General features: G+C 44.1%; 1 protein-coding gene across 3 annotated transcripts in view; it reads left to right on the top strand.

Annotated features, from left to right (window-relative positions):
* The first annotated feature begins 6,964 nt into the window (after positions 1-6,964).
* TSPAN9 (tetraspanin 9) overlaps positions 6,965-21,102 on the top strand; it is a 169,046-nt gene continuing 154,908 nt past the window's right edge. Inside the window, exons 1-2 of one of the 3 annotated variants that reach the window (XM_063148616.1) lie at positions 6,965-7,063; positions 16,857-16,900. The gene's annotated coding sequence lies outside the window, so the exon portion shown is untranslated. The remainder of the gene's footprint in view (positions 7,064-16,856; positions 16,901-21,102) is intronic. The other 2 variants (XM_063148613.1, XM_063148615.1) reach the window with 2 other exon arrangements.

The raw sequence follows: 21,102 nt of genomic DNA, 5'->3' as shown, positions 1-21,102 counted from the left end.
AAATGACTGCTTTAGGGTCTCACCACAATCTCACCGCAATGCTGTGAAAAGCATTTCCCACAGTGCACACCCAGGGTGTGATTACACACATAAAAGGAGCGTGTGCGCCTGAGCATACAGGTGGGGCAGTGGCAATGGCAGCAGCTTCCACAACTCTGATCACATATGAACAGGTTGAAAATGTTCATGCTACACCTGGTCTGAGTGTGTGCACTCATTTACATTCATTTGAAAGCCAACACATGCCCAGACGTGGTTACCATACATTTATATAGGTGTCAGTTAGACATAGACAGTCATGTGCCTGTGTGTAGAGGTTGCACATAGGTCCTGCACAGCTGCCTGGCCACATCAGCAGTTGTGCAGTCACAGGCTCACTCAGCCTTGCTCTGTTAGAGGCTTGTTTCTTCTTCCCTCTCTTCCATGCATGACAGTGAGAGACCAATCTTTCTTTTGCATTTTAAATAAAATTATGCTTAGAAAATTGGGTATGTCAAATCATGTTGTCTTGCCCAGTAGATTTCCTCTATGTATCAAGTCTGATAACTTGACAGACTAAAATAATTCTTGCTGCTTTTGCTTCTGTTCTCTCTGCACAGCTACCAATGCTCAGTGAGCCAGTCTGTGCTCTTGTACACCAGAAAAATAATTGTTTACAGAGGTCAAATTATTCCACCTGTTAGTTGCAGACAGTGAGATGCACAAGTGTTGCACGGGATGTCATTTGGTGAGCAAACTGGAGGAAAAGAATGAGAGGGAAGAGTGAAAACAGCTTAGCTTTCTGTGTTTCCAAGGCAATCAAACACAGCCTCTCTGCTTTACTTGTAAACTGAGGTTGTCTATTCAGAGAGGAGTCACTGAGAAGCAATAATCTTGGTCTCCACAATGCTGCTGATGTGGGGGAAAGATGCAGCTATTCATGTTGCCCTGAGGGAAGAGGTGGTTTGCATGATGCTCTGGCAGAGGGTGAACAGGAAATTTATTGGGTGGCCAGGCAGAGTCGTGTGGCCTGGACAATCAATTTAATGTGGAAGGGGGACTAATTGACTTACTTCCTCACTAGGCAACTGCATGCCAGTTGATCTGTTGTAACTGTGAAAGTGTGGGTTTCCATTTGCACGTGGGAGGTCCCTGACAGGCATGAGTCTTCACCAGGCAGACCCTGTGCTTTGAAGCACGGGAAGGAAAGGATAAGGGTGAGGAGGATAGCAAAGATAATGCCATGAAGTCAGAGATGGAGAAGGATGGTTTGTTTCCTGTTATGGGAAAAGTGATATTTTTTCCCCCCCAGTCTTGCAGACACTGCATTCTCAGAGGCTACTTTTAAGGACCTTGCAGGGCTAGTGCTGTTAACCTTCTTTGTGCAGGAGCCAAAAGTGGATGATCAAGAACAGAAAATTTGCTTGCACCTATTAAAGCAAAATCTGCACCAAGTTCCTGCTGTGCCTGCTCTCTCCAAGACCAAGAAATACCTTCAAGAACGGACTTCCAAACAGTAATACAGACACACAGATACCAACAGCTTTCCTTAAGATCTGCATGGCTGGTAACCAAGAATCAGTCAAGCTTGGAGGAAGATGAGCCAAGTACTTTAAACACCGAGAAGACAAAGCATCTTGAAATACCTGCTGTTCTGTGCTACACATGAAAAATCCATACAAGCACAGGCTGCCCTCACCCATCCATTGGGTGTTATTGCTAGTCCCAGCCAGGTGACCAAGCCAGCCAGGACTGAGTTAACTAAATCTCTGCAAACCAGGCATCCCCTCCAGCTGGCCACATGGGTATGAATGGCACCAACTGTCTACAGTCCATTGGTGATGCATGCACCTGCCTGCTTCAGCCCTGTGCAATCTCCTTCCTCATCTCTGAACCATGTGTGGAGCAGGCAACAAATCAAATAAAACCTTGCTAATAAGAAAAAAGACTGACCCTTGGGAAAAGTATTCTTGGCCAATGCTGACAAAAATGTTTTGAAATGAAGCCTGGACAGAGAAAGGGCAGAGAAAATGGAAATTTTCCCAGCAATGGAAAATTCCTTATGATGTGTATTAGTACTCTCCTGCAAACACGAGCTTGGTGCCTTGCATGCTTTCACTGCTGGGTTACACCACAACAGCAGACCCTGTGGAAGTCAGTCCCTGAAGAAGATGAGCCCTAGAAGTTCACTTAGGCCATTAGTTGATCATTAGTTAAACCACATTAAGCAAAGTTATAGATGTTATCAAGGCAGCAAACATGAACCAACAGGCTGAGGGACAGAGGAAATCTTCGCACAGTTGATTTTGGGACACTTCTGCAGGGTTTATTTTCAACTTAATACCAGTGGGAGATTTTCCTCTGGCAGTATTTCTTTCTATGCTTGCTCTTGGAGTTCACAGCACCCTGGTGTCAATAACCAGGGTTAGCAAGAGACATCTACTTGCCTTTGAAACTCAGTGGAGAAAGGAAAAGAAAATTTGTGTGTCTCGGAGAGCTCACTTTTATGTAGGCCAAGATATGAAGAAGATCTAAGAGGCAAAAGAAGTACTGGTAATTTTGATGTGGACTAAAAAGCTTCTGTCCCCTTGCAGAATGGGTGAGATCCATGCAAAAATACTTCAAAGACTGGAAGGACTGTAGCTCTCTGTCCCCAAGGCTTCCTTTCTTGGAATTTCACCAGAAGAAACCCAAACAGTGCATCAAACTAAGGGCCAGCTGCAATTTTGCTAAAAATAAAGCAAAGCAAACACAAAATAGCAGCATGTGTAAAAAAAGACAGATTCAAGAGGAAAGGCTAACTGAACTCTAAAGAACGGACAACAAATGAGGATATCAGAGTGTCTTACAAGTTTATTTTCTGTTGGGGCAGAAATACCAGAATTATTAACTTAACCTGTAAGAACTTGCTGTAAAATCAAAGGACAAAACATTAAAAGCTGATTCCCCTGGTCACTTCACAGCCACAACGCTGAGACCTTAAAAGGCAAAGTGACAAAACAGATCTAAATATCCATGTTTTCTTTATAACAAAGCACTTAAAAGCTTTCCATTTAACTGATTCCCTTTTTTTCTAATGTACATGCTTCAGTTTATCAGCCCTAATTTGTGCAGCTACATCTGCTTGTGGAATCATGTCAAACTGAATTACTAAAATGATTCCACTTACTGATTGTCTTCTGAGATAAGACAGACCATGGGTCTGAGCAACACAGAACTAGGCAAGTCAGGAGCCCTCCCTTCATCTGCACTTCAAAGCCAAAAGGAACACTTCAGGTAAGACAAGTTCATTTGAATTCATTCATGTATTTGTGGTGAGGGGGTGGGAACTTCTTAAGCTGACACTGCCAACAAAGACAACATGTAGGTGGGCCTAGAGACAAAGGTAGGGATTGAATTTAAATCTCCTACTTCAATATCTAGATCCAAGGATCATTATTTCCTTGAGTATAACACACACATTTTAGCCGTTGGTGCAATGGTTTCCCAGTGGCATTTTCTTCCCTATTACCCAGCTCATTTTTGTCTTGCTTCTTTGACATTTGGACCAGATGAAGGAGTTGAGGATCTTGTGTGGTTACAGCAAAGAATAAGAACTAATTCAGACAGGTGATAACACCCTCAAACTTGCTGTAGAGCTGTGGAAGGGGCAGGAGGAACACATGCTGAGCCTTCAAGCAGCTGCCAGGGGGCCATGCTGTTTCACCAATCCTGCAAGCAGAGTCTGCATCAAAACCAAGCAGGAAGGCAGCAGACAACTTGCATGCTTGTACTGAAATGGCAAGATCAGGGCTACTCTACGAGGGAAGGCTAGCCAGAAGCTTAGGCTGACCACAGCTCTGTCCACAACCTCACAGACTGTGGTGCAGTCCCAGTCCTCTTGGACACCAGATCCAGATCCACTACCATGTTTGCCATGGTTCAGCCATGGAAGCCATGTTTGCTGCCGGTTCAGCAATTAGTCAAGACTCCAAATCTTGACTCCTCTCATTTAAGAGGCCATACAATTTTGGCCTCTTACATGAGCCACAGAAGTACTGGTGCTCATTCTGAGGAAAACTAATACAGCATCTTTAGAGAAAGGCACCCCCCTCATCTCCTTGAGGTGCAAAATACAGCAATTGTGATGGAAAGAACATCAATATAAGCAAAGTTAGAAAGTCTAGATGGATGATTTCTTTCTGCCAAAAAGAGAAGCAAAGACTTTGATTTTCAACCTCCCTGATTTCCCCACAGCACTCAGCTCTGTTGCCATATTATGATTTAATCTGAAATTGGTGGCTGGGACCAAAGCCACAGACTTGCTATTACAGAAGAGGGGGTACATCCTGTGAATGACAGTGGAGAGCATCCTTTTCTAGATGCCTCAAATGCAGCTACTCAAAGATATTCTCAGAAGTGGCATGTAGCCTTCAGGTTTGCTGGTCATATACCATGGATTCAGGTACACAAAATCACAAAATTAAGGTTGAAAAAGACCTTTGAGACTGTCAAGTTCAACTATGACCTAACACCACCTTATCAACTAAAGCATGGCACTAAGTGCCACATCCATTTTTTTTTAACACCTCCAGGGACAGTGACTCCACCACCTCCCTGGGCAGCCCATTGCAATGCTGAACCACTCTTTCTGTGAAAAACATGTTTCTAGTGCCTAGCCTAAACTTCCCCTGGTGCAGCTTAAGACTGTGGCCTCTTGTCCTGTTGCTGGTTGCCTGAGAGAAGATGCTCATGAGGTGCAACTCCTGTTCCTCACTGTATGGACAACATCAGAGCACCCCCATGTTACATTTGGTTGCATGTGGAAGATGGCTAGTTGAAGCTGGAACACAGGTCCAACAGACTACTTTCCTAAACTTAATGGCATAATTGAGAAGAGACCTGCAAATAAATGCAGTTTCTTTGGTACAAAGTGTATCTACAGTATCAGCAACTCCAGTCCTCAGTTTCACAGTGATCCTCAAGCTCTTCCCTAAATCATCAGGTTCATACTAAGCGCCCATATATGTTTGGGTTTCTTTTCCTGCGTACGTTTTACGTTTTTTCCAAAGCAGACACAAAATGATGACTTGATTTCACATATTGATTTTTTACTTAGACTTCAACTATAGAAATCTCATATACCTGGGTATAAAGCTGCTTTGCTTATGCAACAGGTAAAGAACACAACATCATGCTGTCTCTTTTAGAGTGAACAACCAACCAACAATAACACCACCAACAAAAGTGTCAAATGTGTTCTCATTGTCTGCTGACTTCCTGTGCTGCTTCTCTTTCAGGAAGTTGTTGTTTATTTTCAAAGTTTACCTTACTAAAGATTGGCATCAATTCTGGAATGAAGATCCTTCAGTCCTCAGGTCTAATGGGATTTGCTGCATTAGAGCTACAGCATCCAGGAGATCGACTCTTCTTGGAGCCTGGAACCAAAGAACCAAAAGAAGCGCTCTCCACAGATCTCTATCTCTTGGTGCATTGCAAGATATATTTCCTTAATTGCTTGCTTTAAGGTAAACACACAGCAAAGTTTGTTTAGTTCTGCATGTAAATAAATCACAGAGAGCTGTAGGCTGTCCTTCTCTTGGGGAGGGAGAGAAACAAACATGCAGCAAATGACAGTTGTGTTGCTGGCAGCACTGCCACCAGGATGCTTCGAGTCTGTTGAACCAAGCAGTTTATAAAAATCCACTTAGGACATGATGGAAAGTACAAGAGAATATATTTGATGTGGACATCCCCTTGAACTGAGAAGTGTGACAGCAGCAGCAGTACCAGAGAAGGAAATGAGAATACACAGGGGACCTCAGAATGTGAAACAGATCTTCCTTCTGCAAAAATATTTATGGTAAATCCTTGAGTTGATCTTCACACACTGTAAAATACAGTTCCTCTCAGGAGGCCCATGTCCATAACTGCACTGCTCTCCTTCTGTTGGCATCTCTGCCCCAGTCTAGGTTGTTTCCTCAGCACATAACACTTCGCTTAGTGGTCCATGCCAAAACTTTCCCCACCTCTGTTAAGACAACTCGAGAGTCTTCTGCTGGAGTGCTTGAAATTGACTTAATTCAGTTTTTGTTGCACTTCCACTGACACCCAGAGGAAGGCAGGTGGGGACTTTCTATATGATGTCAGAAGAGCTCCCTTATGGCCCGGTCTCATAGCACTACAGCTAAGAATCATTAAGATTGGAAAAGATGTCCAAGAGTCCAGCCATAAACCCAGGACTGCTGTGTCCACCACTAAAACAAGTCTCTGAGCACCATATATCTTCATTTTTTGAATACTTCCATAAATGGTGACTCCATCGCTTCCCTGAGCAACCTGTTCCAATGTTTGAACACACTTTCAGCGAATAAATATTTTCAAATATCCAATCTAAACCTCACCTGGCACCGTTTGATGCTGTGTCCTCTCGTCCTATCACTTGTGGGAGAAGAGACCAACCCACACCTGTCTACAACTGTTGCGACAGGGGAGCACTCAGACACGCTCTCCCCCTCAGCTGGAAGCCAAAGCAACACACTGACAGTCACGGTGGGCTTCGGACCAGCGAGCGTCTCCGCCCGGGGTTGCCGCTCGCAGCGGCGGTCGGGGCTGCGCTCCGGGCCCGGGCACCAGCCCTGCCTGCCTGAGCCCGGAGGGGGCTCCCGTCCCGCCGCGGGTCCCTCGGGGCAGGGGCAGCTGAGGGGGGCGGTCGGAGCCCCCCGCCCCGGCAGGAGGGTGCGCCGGGGGATGCTCCCGGCGCCCACCCCAGGGGTTTCCCGGAGGGCACCGCGGGCGGCAGAGGGAGCGGGGCGGGCTCCAGGCCGAGCTCTGCCAAAGGGGCTCCGGCGGGCGCAGGACGGAGCGGGTGGGGTGCGCTGGAGCAGCGGGCCGGCAGCGCTCCCTCCCACCCTCCATCCCTCCCTTCCCTCCTCCGCGGGGCTGGAGCCTCCCCTGGGCAGCGCCCCCAGCTCCTCCCCGCTCGGTAACGCCGGTCCGAGCCCCTCCTCCCGTTTCCGCTGGCAGGAGCTGGGGCCGTCTCCTGCCCTACCTCCGCCGCTCCCCCAGCACTCGGCCCCATCCGGCCCGGCCCAGGGACGCGCGGGTGAGACCCGGCGCCGCGGGGGGCGAGGGGCGGCGGGGACCTGCGGCCATTCCCGGCCCTGGGAGAGGGGAGGTGGCGGCAGCGGGGCGGCCCGGGGCGGGGGTGCCGGGACTGCCCCTCACGGGGGTCGCGGGATGCCGGCCCGGCCGCCGGAGATGCTGGGGAGCGACGGGATCCCGGCGGGATGGGGCTGCGGGTGGCTCGTAGGGGCGAGGAGTGTTTGCTGGGAACAATAACCCCCCACCCCCTCCTCCGGTGCCTGTGTGATTTTTGCGGAAACAGGAAAGTTAGTTCGGAGGGATGAGTCGAGCCCAGCGGCGTCTGCGTGCGCGGTCCTGCGCCCGGCCGGGGAGCCCGCGGAGCCCATCCCGCACGGCAGCGGATGGCTCCGGCTGGGGATGGATTTGTCCCCGCCGCCGGGGAGAGCACCCTGGGTCGGCGCTGCTGGCCGGCGGGGGCTGCCTCTGCCGTGGCCTTGCGCACCCCCGAGGTGCGGCGGGCACCCGAGATGAGGGGCTGGGAGCGCGCAGGGCACCCGTGAGGGGACGGAGGCTGCGCCCGGCCGCGATGGGAGCGAGCCCGCCCGGGGCTGACAGCTCCGCGGACGTGGTGCCAGCGGTTCCTGCCTTCCCCCTTCTTATGTAAAACTTGACTCCAGCGTGGCCTTTTCCTGTTGGAGCTTTTGGAAACTTTCCTTGCTGTATCTTGGGATATCCGCCTGTCACCGTGCTCCTGGTGGGAGGTGGGAGCTCTGTGAGGTTTGCCTCTCGGGAGGGCCTTCAGCTCCAGGGATTTCTGATGGGCAGGGGAGGACCTGAGGTGTGGGGATGCTGTGTTAAGGAAAAATCACACTGCAAGAGCTGCATTTCTCACTTAATCCTTCTATCAACTCTTTTGTTCTGTGCTTTTACACTGTATAGTTCTGTGGTTTGAACCGTGGGAATGGAGCACCTGATTTTCCTACCTGACCACACTGAACTTACTTTAAGACTTGGGCATAAGTCACCTGGGATATGTCTGGGTAGAAGTTAAATATTCTCTAGAACAGCCATGAGAGTCAAATCAAAGAGTTTGTTTGGGCTCTTGGCCCATTCCTAGATGGGCCTAAACGTTGCCTATGGAAGGCAAAACTTAACATGTTCCTGTAGCAAAGTTGTTAGTAACAGGTGCCGCAAATTGTTTTAATGGTTTGTTTGTTAAGCTTTGTAGCCAGGGTATATAACTGCAAAGGATAGCAGCCACTGAAGTGTGCATTCATGTGAGTTGTGTTGGCATAGAATGTGGGGACAAAGTTAGCACTCCATTACTTTTAGAATGTCTAAAGATAAATTATCAATGTGATGTAGAGAACACCAGGGAAAAAAAATCTGTCCTTGCAGTTTTATGTCCATTGCTTCCATTTTACATTTTTCCTGAGCTCCAAGTATGAAAACTGATGGAGCTAATACAGCTTCTGCCTCCAGATCTTTCCCTTTCATATTTTTAGACCTGTGATGATCAAATTGCATATCCTACAGAAAAAGCCTTTTCTATAACAGGGCTATAAGACTTGTGGCATGCTTGGTTTTGGTACCTGCACTTTCTTTAAACCTAATTCTCTTTAATAAAGCTGCATAAAAAGACCTTGGGGTCAGAATATAACAAATGCAGTGTCATTAGCATTAGCCAGGCAAAGCTCTGAGGTTAGAATGGCTCTGTTCATCTGTGTTGAGCAGGATAGAGGGTTAACTGTGAGTGTCAGTGTTATCTTAGCTATTTTGGTTATTTTAGCAGAAAGTAGCTTTCAGAGATGCATATCCCACAGTCTTTGCTTTCTGTGCTATTTTAAGTTATTTTCTTCCAAAGCATGCCAAACCTCAGCCTGTCCATGAGGGTATTTCCATCACAACTGTGTATATTTAGTGTTTAACCCCTCTCTCCCCAAAGACACAAACTAAAAATCTGCAATAGAAAAGTGAAACACAGGAAGAGCACAGATTAAAATAGCAAACCAGCACTGAGGTGGCAGCACTGACTGGAGGAGTTACTTTCACATTTGTTTCACAAGTGAAACTAGCGAGTTTTCACTAGAGAATCCAAGACTTTGTCTTGGTGTTACTCTGAGAAAGCTGGAGCAGGAGTGGCTGCTTATCTTAGAAGTAGTATGTTAATATTCCCCAGATACTTGGGTTTTACAATTGCTTTTCAGTACTTGGGTTTTACAATTGCAATTTTTTGCCCACCTCAGCTTTTCCCTTTTATCATATTTCAGGATTTTGCTGTTTGCAAATGACTGATGCGCTGTTAGTTTTCTGTGTTGAATGTCATTAGATTTACTGATGCATGACAAAAAGAGATGAGAATGCTTTAAAGAGGCTGAGCATGAGCCAGTGCTGTGCCCTGGAAGTGAAGGCAGCTGACAATACTCAGGACTGTTTTAATAAGATTGCAGCCAGTACCCAAGGAAGGGATTATCTCAGGTCAGGGTCTGCATCAACAGGGTCCAGGACCAGGATTCCCACACCCGGCTGGAGGCAGGGCGCTGCTGCTACACAGGTTGGGCAGGCACTGAATGCCACAGGCAGAGCTAAAATGGGGTCCCTGGTACCACGAGCAGAGAGCAGGGGTGGATGTGAGCTTTTAAAGAGAGCATTTAAAGGCCTTTCAGTGCTCTCAGAGCCCTGGTTCAGCATTGAGGATCATATGCTGAGGGAACTAGGCTTGCTCACCCTGGAGAAGAGAAAATTTGATGGGACCTATGGAGACCTCCTGGTACTTTAGAGGAGGTTCTCAGGAAGACAGAGCTTCTTCACTTTTTTGTATGGTGACTGTATGAGGGATAGCAAAGGGAAGTTGAAATGAAGTTCAGGATAGATGTAATTTCCAGCAAGGAGGGCAGTCAGATGCTGGAACAAGTTGCCCAGAGGGGTTGTGCAATGTCTGTCCTCACAGGTTTTCAAGGCCAAAGTGGACGAAGTCCTGCTGAGACCTCATAGCTGGTCCTGTGTAAGGTAGAGCATGATGGAACCCCCACAGGCCTGCTCCAACATGAATTCTCTGATCCTGAGATCAAGCAGCCATTTGGTCTGAGAAGGAAGGAGGTGTGTGAAGCAATGGCAACACTTGTAAATACCCCAGATGAAGAAATGAAGGAAGGTTTTAGGATGCTGATGTGTTGCTTAGATGCTAAAAGAAATGAAATTAAAAACTTTTCTCGGGGTGCTCACAGCTTATGCTGGAGAGGTGTGTGTGTGGGTAGGGGAATGATTTGTATTTATAAACTCACTTTCCTTTAGTATTTCTCAAATCACAAAGTGCCTTTTTGGTGTAACAGCACTTCAAGATGCATTCTGGAATGGATCAAACCATGCTCTTTCAAATTTCATGTAGGAAGTGTGATGACAATAAAGCATGGTGCTGAGCCTGGGGAATGACAAGGGAATAGCTCTTATTTGAGAGTTGTCTTCTTTGACTCTCTAGAAAATAGATTAAACAGGCCAGGACCAGCAGATCATTTCCACATTTGTGCTGTGGTTGTTAACAGACCTTAGGACTGAGTCAGTCTTGATGAGGCCATCTTAGCAATACCCAGAGAATGTGAGTGGATCAGAAATAGATACTTGTCTTTCCTCTCTACATGGCAGTGAAATTGTGGAAAAGTGGGCATGTCCTCAGGAAGTGCCATCTCTTTGCTCTGTGCAATGCATGTTGGAATTTAATTTTGAGAAGATAAAAATTTTGTATATTTTACTTAGCTGTTAACAAGATACTTTATTGGAGACCACAGGTATTACTAGTGCCCTTCTTCTTCATCTTTCCTGATCTCCTAAAGCTGACTTCCAGAGGCTGTTTCTGCTGCTCCTTGTAGCCTCCCTCAATGAAACATGCATTGCTGAATGTCAGTGCTGTGTTCCCTGGGAAAAAACCCATCAAATCTGTCCTATGGGTTACTTCCTGTGGTTCAGTGCCATGTTTTCTGTGGCGTGTTTGTCATGAGGCTGGACTCTGTTCTCCAGTGAGAGATGTTGGATGCTTTCCTCATGCTGCTTGCACAGGTGTTTCTGGGAAGGTGATGTCTCTGTGATTTAAATGTTAATACAGCTGGACAGCACTGTTGCTTAAATGTCTTTTAAGCCAAACCTCACCTTTCCCTCTTTTTTCTGATGATATTCCAAACACTTGTATTTATTACTGTCAAAAAATAAACCTTGAGGGCTAGAGTTTGTAGAATGAGGCAGGATCCTTGGGCAAAGCCCAGCTGCTGCAAGGTGTCACTGTCTGCAAGTCCAGTAAGAAAGGAGGCATCTGACTGTGCTTCACATGGAAGAAAGAACAGATAGGAAATGTGGGATCCTGAGTAAGTAATGAGCTGTGTTTTGATGCCAGTGGGATGTATTAGTCTGTTAAACTGCCTATTGAGGAGGGGTGAAAAAATTCTGTTGTTGAAAAGCTTTTAAAATCAAGAGTACAAAACAGACAGACATGTTGTAGAGATAGCTCCAGGCAGATGGGGCAGATTAAATCATAAACATATGCTCCAATAAGCTTTTAAGTGGACAAAGGTATTAATTAAGCTTAGCATTTCTTTACAGTGATGTGAATGTGATGTTGTAATAGTATGATAACCATGAAGTAGTAACATACATTTAAAAGACTTGAAGTTTGCATTAATCTTTGTTTCAAAATGTATAACAGGAAAACTTATTAAAGTTTTTTTGAAAGCACTTTTCCCTTTTGCTGTAAGAGTTCTCCTTTCTAATGCAAACGCTGTCATGCTGCTCTAATTCCTGATATTTCTGAAGGTGGAAGTGACTAGTAGCTGGGTGTTTATTTCCATGATGCCTGTTAGGAGTGCAAAAGGGGAAACAAGCTGCATTAACTAGTAAAATGCTGATGATATTTTTGGGGCTGAGTCACTGTATGTCTCTAGAATCAGCTGAACTGTGTTAACTGGGCTTTAGTTTCTACTCCGATATTGCTCAGGCAGAACTGCCTGCCTTTGCCCTGGGCTGTCCTCACTGATTTACAAGTGCTTGGATTGGTCTGTGTAAGCTCACAGTGAGGGTGTGATGGAATATATCAGCACAGGACTGGCACAGGACCGCAGGAGCTGCGTTATCCATGTGTGGTGTGTCTGGGCAGGAGGCAGGGCTGGACTGGGGAAGGAGCTCAGGGGGCACTGGGTGGGAAGGCAGGAACCTTGAGGAGGCACTAGGCCAAGGGAAAGGAAGTCTGCAACCCTCCCCTGGGAGGAAGGGCTGGAAAGGAAGGATGAGGTGGTACATAGAACAGAGAGCTGAAATGTCACACCCTGTCAGCAGGTTTGAAGGAGACTTAGCTCAAAATCTTGAGACTCTGTTCTAGGGAACAGGGATCAATACAAATCTTTGAGAGCATAGGGCTCTGTGAACTCTCCTATATTTGGTGTTCTTTAATTTCACTCTTAAATTCATTTGACCTGAAAGATTGAGGGAGGCAAAGCTTGAAGTTGGAGGAATCCTGGGTTTAGGTCACTGGTGGGAAGAACCCAAGTGACTTCTCTTGTGCAATTGGGTGGTCAGTGCTGTCTCCTCAAGTGCCTTGTGGCAGTATGCTGACAATCACATTTATGGTGATTGCAGCTGTACTCCAAACTCATGTTGAGCACAGGCAGGAGACTTTCTGTTTGCAGTTGCACATTTCTAAAGGTTAAATAATTCAAGAATGCTTTCAAAAGCGTACTTTGTTTTCTGTTTCTCTACTGGTGTTTTTTACCTACAACTCTGCTTACAGTTCAGTGTAAGGTGGTTCTGCCAGGATGTTCATCCGGCTTTGTTTTAAACTGTTCCTTGATTTTGTAGATACATACTTATCCCAAAATCAGCTTTTCATTCAATTTTAAGAGTGTAGCCATATGTGAATGAAGGTTGTTACCTGACTTTGTTTGAAAAAGGTGCAGCTGAAGTTGTGAAGGATTGAAAGCAATGTTCTGAGAATGTCTAGTATGTTGTTTCCACTGGAAGACAGTCTGCACAGTATTGTTTATATGTATTTATATACATGTGGACAAAATACCATTAGGGGAATGGGATAATGGTTCTGGCAGTATAAGAGACCTGTACTAACATGCAGATGGGAGCATGTCTCCTTGTAAAATAAAAACCTAAATGACTGGCCTAAAAGCCTGTAAAGGAAACCTTCCAAGTATAAATTAAGTGATTTTCTTTCATACATCAGAGCTTTTAGATCTCTCCAGTGCTGCTGTGCTGTCTCACAAAGTTTTGCCAAGTAACAGTGGCTCTGAGTGTTAGAAAAGCTCTTGCTGATCTGTTTCCCAGCAGTGGAGGAAGCAGCAGGACTGGCAAGACTTTACATTCATAGAGCCTTGGACACTGTGGACAGCAGCAGAGGCATCTCTAGGGAGGATACAGATAGCACAGACACCTAATACTGAGCTATTGGGTGCCATCAAGGATGAAGAGCAAGGGGGAAGAACTGCAACTCTGGGAAAATTCCCAATATATTCCCCTCACACCTACTCAGGATGGAAGATCAGCTAAACCCCACACACTGAGGCTGCTGCTGTTTCACGTGGGAGGACTGAGGGTGGTATTTCAGGTGAATGTGGTCAGAGATTGTGATATGAAGGCCGTGGTAAAAGTAATTGCTGGGACCAGTGATCCGTAGAGTGATTTGACTATCTGTAGAGGAAGAGACTTCATTGAGAACAGGAGCTTCTTGGATGTGTGCTCTATTCTAGTTATATAGAAGGCAAAGTGAAAAGGACCATGAAGTAGAAAAGGGATTTTCTCGGGAGAACCAGGAGGAGGAAATGCGAACAGTCTTAAGTTCCCACAGCAATGCAAATTCATCTGGATAGCTTTGAGTTTTTCAAGTTGCATGTTGATGCACCATTTTCCTCGTGAATGGTCACCACGAAGTACCTCTCAAGATTTACACAAGAAACTCTTATTTTCATTCTGTTTTTCTTAAAATAGTTTCTGAAGACATCTTTCTTAAAGCAGTCAGTTTGCCCTGAAAAATCCATCTTCAGCTGCCTACTCTTCAGGGACACCCAAACAATCTCTATTGCATCTTGCTTTACTTTATGAAAACAAAAAATCCTGCTTGTTTTTCATCATAGCTTGGTTTTCACAGCTATTTAGTCTCTATCTTCAGTTCTTCCTTCATATTCTGTTTTCCATCAGTTCCTCTTTGAAGAGCTGAGGAAGTTCATTCTGTGGTAAGAACAGAACAGTTTTGCTGTCTTTAGTCCATTTCTTCCTTGCTGTTTCTACATTAAACCACACAAAGGAAACAAAGCTGATCCAAGTAATTTAGATATGTTGCTGTTTCTTTATGAACTGCATTTTAAAGAGCTCTTTAAGGAGAAACGCTGCTTCATTTAGGAATTTCTTTCTTTCTGCTTCAGCAAGTACTATTTAGTTCCTCTGTTTCTAAAATTTGAAAATAATTTATCACAGTCTTCTTAAGACCCTTGTTTGCTTTGAAGGTGCTAAATCATCCCCCTCCTTTACTTCTAAGAGATACTAAGAGGTGATGTTCATTGCTTCACATTCTTCTTAAGTGTTTATTAGAAGATCACTACCAGACTGTTTCTGCTTGTATCACTGGACAACTCAGTTTCTGTTTCAAAGATCTCTAAGTCGTTAGAACTGTAGGTTGTAATTTTATTAATAAAATGCACTCATACTTCAGGTACAAAATATCCCCAGGGCAAGCTCGAAACTGTGAAGGACAACCAAAGTTGGTACTTGCCTGTGACGATGACATTGGTTCAAAGCACCTGTTTATAAAAGCAAACAGACTGCTTGCCCTTGGGCCATGGTTTGAGGAACTGGAAGACAAGAATGCTTTAGTTCAGAGGTTGAGGTCTGGTGATGTACCTAAAGGCTATCAGGAGATAAATGCCTACCAGTCACTGAGATTTCTAGAAGAGAAAAATACTGCATTTTCTTCTTCTAGATTTTGTTAGGCCTCAGAAGTTATAGGATTTCTGCTTTGGAAGATGGACTTGTCTCCTTACTTTCTTCTGCTGTGAACTGTGGATTGAACAGGTTGCCTGGCTGCTCAATACAGCTCCCTACTCTTGGAGAAAACACAGTGAAAGATTTGAGGTTTTGAAGGACTTGCAGAGTGGCTGTTCCTTGCCATCATAGTTTTTGCAACATTCTTGTACCAGCCCAAGCCATGTATTGAATCATTGGGGGTATGAACTGAGTGCTTTGGTTGCATCTGCCCATGAGTTTTTATCTCACCAGTTCTGGTCTGTCAGATGAGTCTTGTTTCTTCGAGTTTATTATTAATGTTTACCTTTGCCAACAACAAGATCTCTTTAACAGTTTTCTTGCAGGCATTTCATTGTCTATTTTAATTTTATAGTATAGAGCTGGCTTTTGTCAAGCCAGTCAGTGTAGCTCTGACATGGCTAGGACTTACCTGTTTTACGGGATTACATGACTTGAAGGGCTCCTTGCAGACCGTTTCTGCCTTTGCTACAGATTGTGCTGTGCTCATAACTGGTTTATATCAGTGGTAAAGAAAGTTCATCTATAAGTCTAGCTGACAGCATATTGTGTGTGACAGCAGTTTGACTAACTTGTTCACATCTACACAATGGAACTGTGGGGAATCTTGGCTAATTTAATTCTTGGTCAAAAAAAAAAATAGATATATAAGTTACTGCTTAGCTCCCCTTGACTTCAATATGGGTATGTCAGTGGCTGAAATTGTCACCTGTGTCACTGGGGAGCTGGTTAGGTTGTGTGGATGCCTGCAAGTGCTTGCCATGGAGCATGACATCAGTGATGAGTTCACATAGTGTTTAGTTCACTTGAGGGAAGATGTATAGAAGTGGTGTGTATGATCTCTTGAAGTGTCCATGTGCTGAAGCACGTCAGTAAACAGACTGTGAAATCAATATCAGTGTTTCATTGATGCTTGATACAGTGAAGAGGGCAAAGAGAAAACATTATTTTAGAAATCAGCAACAATGGAATGATGGAAACATTTCCATTGACCAAGTTTGGTGAATGATCACAATTTTAAAAAAATACTTAGTCTGTAATTCTTTTTTTTTTGTTTGTTTGTTTGTTTACAGCTGCAATAATATTGATGGTCTTTTAAACAGTGGGGATGGTACTGCTCCACCTCTTTCCTCCATGTGGTTGAAGGAAATCCTAGTCTCACTTTGCTAGCTGTAGCACTCTTCTAACAGTGGAGTGGTGTTACAGGCTTGAAAGCTCCAGTGTGAATTGGATAAGGTGGAGTGCTTTCTGTTGTGTGGTTTTGACTTCGGCGGCTGTCCTAGGAGTAAAGGACTCTGTGTTGTACTAGAAGCAAAGGTGACATCTGTCAGAAAGCAAGGCTACTGGAGGAGAGTTTATCATGAAGGGTCTTGCTTAATTTCTAGTTTGGCTGCTGTAAGCAGGTCATCAGGAGTCATGGTGATAATGGGAGATCTAAATGCCAAGGGTTAGAAGCACTGGGTTTTTTTACTACTATATCTGATTTAATAGACACACAGCTTTTGCTTTTCCTCATGATCTCTGTTTTCCCATCAGTTTCTGTTTTAATATTTTGCCTATTGCCATTATTTAAGCTTGAGTCCAGGTCAAATCAGTATATTTGGAGACCAGTGTTAAGACTTACTCCTTTTGTTGAGGAGCAGGTGAAATTTGATATACCTTTTCCTGTTTGTTTTTTTAAATCTCCCTGAATTTCTCCTTTCTGTCTGCCTAAGCTAATTATGTTTGTGGTGGGAAGTGGGTCCAAAAGACAAATAAATTCATTTTGTTGTTCTTCTTCTTTCCAGGTTTGATCTGTGGGTTTTTCCTTGGTGTACATCCAGTTACCTCAGTAAGTAAGATCTCGGTGAAGGATTCTTGGAGTCATTAAGCTTTGTCATTAATATTCCTCACATTGACATTAAGGGAAGACGAGTTGGTCCAACACTGAGCCCTTACAAAACCTTTTTGTAATCTGTTATTTTCTTGCCACAAATGCTGAGAGAGTCCAGAGTAACATGGTTGTTGTTGGGATTGTCTCCAAGTACTGCCATAAGTACTGAAGGAAATGTAACAGAAGAAGGAAATAATCCTCTTCCTTACATGCAAAGATTCCTCTTCCTCTGTTTTCTTACCTGTGACATTTGTAGGGAAAGGAAGCAGAGAAGAATGAAAGAAGGTTCCAGTTGAGAGCAATTTCATTAGTCCACATAAGTTATATAATTTTGTGAAAGGATGGATTTATAAACAGGATTAGAAAAACAGACTTATTTTAGAGGAACCCAGGGCTACCCTGGGGTTAGGTGTCTTACTACAGCTGCAAGCCCGTTGCTTTGTATTTTTACATTCCCTGTGTTCTTCAGGGATTTAGCCTTGGCTAGGAGCAAGTGGCAGATGTGCCACTGCTTACCTTTCATTAAGTTTCTGACACAGGAGAAGAAACAACTTCTGCTCCTTTAGGGAAAGCAAGGTGATCCACCTTTCTGCTGAATGCCACGTGTTCTGCCAAAGGCTGCAAGGAGTGCAGTTTGATAAATCCAGGCAGTGAGAGCAACAGAGAGCTAATAGTCCACTCTTGTACTTGGCTTGCCAAGAACTGTTTCATACTTCTGTGCTGCTGTGTGAAACTTGTCATGACAGCTGCAGGCAAAAAACATCTACGGTTGTACATTTTGGGATCAGTGATGAGAGATTATGGTCTGTGAAGGGGAAGAATCCCCTTGCAACTGGGAAAAGCTAAGAACATGTTAGGTGAGGCTATGAAAAAGGAATGCTGGAGCTTTCCTTTACTCTTGTGTGAAAACATCATTAGAGGTGGTGCTGCTCAATGGCTCAGTCTTGGGGATACTGCAAAGATGCATTGACTTAGGGATACTGTTTATTTAAGAGAGAACTGGGAAATATCCTGAGAGGGTTTTCAATGTCAAGGCAATAGTTCTGTTGTCAAATGCTTTGGAAAATTTCACTTGTAGGACTTATGTGTTTCCAAGAGAAAAATCAGTCATAGGAGGTATACAACTAGCTTAAAATCTGTGCATTTGATGTTGGACATGGTTGTGGTTTAACCCCAGCCAACAGCCAGGCCCCACACAGCTGCTCACTCACTCCCCCACCAATGGGATTGGGGAGAGAACTGGAAGGGTAAAAGCTGCAAAACTCATGGGTTAAACCGCAAGCATGAGCAAAGCAAGGAATTAAATCACTGCTTCCCATGGGCAGGCAGGTGTTCAGCCATCTCCAGGAGACCAGGGCCCATCACCTATAATGGTGACTTGGGAAGACAAAAGCCATCTCTCCAATATTCCTCCCTTTTTCCTTCTTCCTTCACTTGATATGCTGAGCATGATGTTATAGGATATAAAATATCCTTTAATATTTCCTTTGGTCAGTTGGGGTCAGCTGTCCCAGCTGTGTCCCTTCCCAATTTCCCACATACTTCCAATTTCCTCGCCGTGGCAATACAAGAAGGAGAAAAGGCCTTGGTTCTGTGTAAGCCCTGCTCACCACCACCACCAAAACCCATCAATTTGTGTTGATTATTATCAACCCTCAATTTGTGTTCAGCACAAATCTAAACCACAGCCCCATACCAGCCGCTGTGAAGAAAACTAACCCAAAACCAGCACAGATGTAAATAGCTTCCTGATTTTTCTGTTGCAAGATGAAGAATGAAAAGATAGATGAGGGATGTTAGGCATCAACACAGGTAACATCTGTATTTGTAGCAGATGAGACACGATGTTACAGTATGTAAGATAAAGAACCTATGAAATTTCATGCTGTAGAATTTAAGATTGTTATAAAGAGTCTTGGCTTGCTCATAAAATGTCTCTCTGTAGGGCTGCTGTGTGTTTGCATCTTGCAGTGATTTTTCTGATTACCTTTTGCATGTGTGCCACGGTCTGAATCACACAGAATGGTGGTTTGTTGATTACTGTGTCCTAGGAGAGCTGGGTGATTGAGTGCACTAGTGAAAAGATAGTTGGGGAAGATTGAAATGGTTGTTATTTGTTCCAGGAGTTTTCTTTCTGTTCATTCCAGTGCCAACTGAAATGATGGCTGTATTGTGAGCTCTTTCATCTTGTTTCCACACCTTTAAAATTTGATACTGCAGAAATTAATGTAACATCATCTGTAATGTTAAAGCTGCCTCATGTTATGAAAGTGAGAATTCCCACAGCAGCCTTAACTCTGCCCCCAGAAGAGAAAGCAAATCAAGTTAGTGTCTCAAGTTACACCATTGTGTATCACTGGGCACTAGGATGTATGTTTTGGCAAATATTTACATTTCACAACTGGTCCAAGTCCATGGCAGTAATGAAATATCATGTGTTAATTATGCTAAATGATCATATTACTCTGGTAAATGGGAATAGGATTGATTCCCAGAATGCTGATCTGTGATTCACATCATCAAGGAGTACAAAAGAATCCACATCCCTTAGAGAGGGAAGATAAATAGGATATTTCAAACATTTTTTCTTGCATGCATGGTAATATGCAATTTTCCCCCTTTCCATTATGTTTCTGAAATCTATTTCACAACAAATTGAAAAATTAGTATCCCATCTCTAATGGAGGCTTAGAAATTACCCTACTTTCTTTACCTTGCTTATCAGTGTTAGCTACTGGATTTCAGATACTCTTTTGTATTAATTCAAGCATTTTCCTTTCAAAGTGGTCTATTTCTGTGAAGAAGATAGGACTTGAACATGCTGAGCAGAATAGGAAACATGCTTTTTGCTTTCTATGAAATGTACTCATGCATATTAAAAAGCTTGCCAGGCCTGAATTTCTAGAATGAACAACAAATTGTTGTTAAAATAAAGTGATTGAATGCCTTGCTGATGTGTGGTATTGAAGCTGAGTGAAATGCTGCTACTCATCACTCAAAATTAAATAGAGTGTATTACAAAAGCTGTTGTAGGAAAGGGCTCAGTGGAGAGCTCAGACCCAGACTGAATAGTGAAGACAATCTTCAGCTATATCTTAAAACCAGCACATACTGTGGGTATGTCTGGAAAACACTGTTGTGTAATGAAGTCAAAAATGGTGTGTGAGATGCTTTGTGATGGCTTGTTTATGGCAGGCAGCCATTCTAGGTGAGATGGACATTTTAACATATAGGATGTATTGAATTATGGGTTTTAAGTGTTTAAGGTGCTGTTGTATGGGAGCAAGTTGTCACTGTGCCTTACCCATGTGCTGGACTGTGAGGCCTCCTGGGGTGATCCTGGGTACCTCGCTGGGGCAGGGCTGTTCTTCGTTTGTGTGGTTTGTTTTGGACTGTGAGCAGGGTCATTGCTCTCAAGGTCTTCATGCTCTCAAGGCCCAGCAGAGTGAGGCACAGAGGGGAGGACCTGGGACCTACTGAACAAATACAGGCTGTAAAATTTAATCCAAAATGAGATCAGGCAAGCAAGGCGAGAAAGAGAAGTATGAGAAGAGGTTTTGTTAACTTATATTGGCTGTCTTACAGTCATAGAAATAACTTGGTGACCCTGTTGTGCCAAAGGCACATATTTGTAAAATGTGTGAAACGTGCTCAGATGTTCCACAGTTGGGCTAACACATTGTTTATGTCTGATTTGAATGAGTACTTGGCATCAGTCTCTGTTCACAAGAAGAGCTTGTCTAATTACATGGGTAATGTTAGACCACATCTTCAGGAGCATTATTAGAAGTTCTGCTAAGGTAGCCTGAGGAAAAGAAAGTTGCTGTGGGCAGTGGCCTTGGGATTGGCATTGAGCCAGGTCAGGGTAATTTAATTTTCAGAGTCTCAGTTTTAAGCTGGATTCTGAGGCCTTGAGGCAAAATTGTAAATTATCCTGTCCTGTAAGTTACTAAGTAATATGATACAGCTAAACTTTAATGTGCCATAAAGTTAAATCTCCATGTATGGAGCACCCCACTGGCAAAAGATAAATTAGTTATGGGGAAAGGAAAATTATTTGTCCCAGAGATACAGTTAGTTAATCGCTGGTTCTTCTCAGGTTGCTTGAACCTGGAATATTTGTCCCCATCATTAATTAACATGTTTTATTATTACTTCTG

This window comes from Melospiza melodia, chromosome 2 (assembly GCF_035770615.1).
Source record: "Melospiza melodia melodia isolate bMelMel2 chromosome 2, bMelMel2.pri, whole genome shotgun sequence".
In the NCBI taxonomy this organism is placed as follows: domain Eukaryota; kingdom Metazoa; phylum Chordata; class Aves; order Passeriformes; family Passerellidae; genus Melospiza; species Melospiza melodia.
Note: the sequence above shows the minus strand (reverse complement) of the source record. Positions and strands in the feature narration are given on the sequence as shown.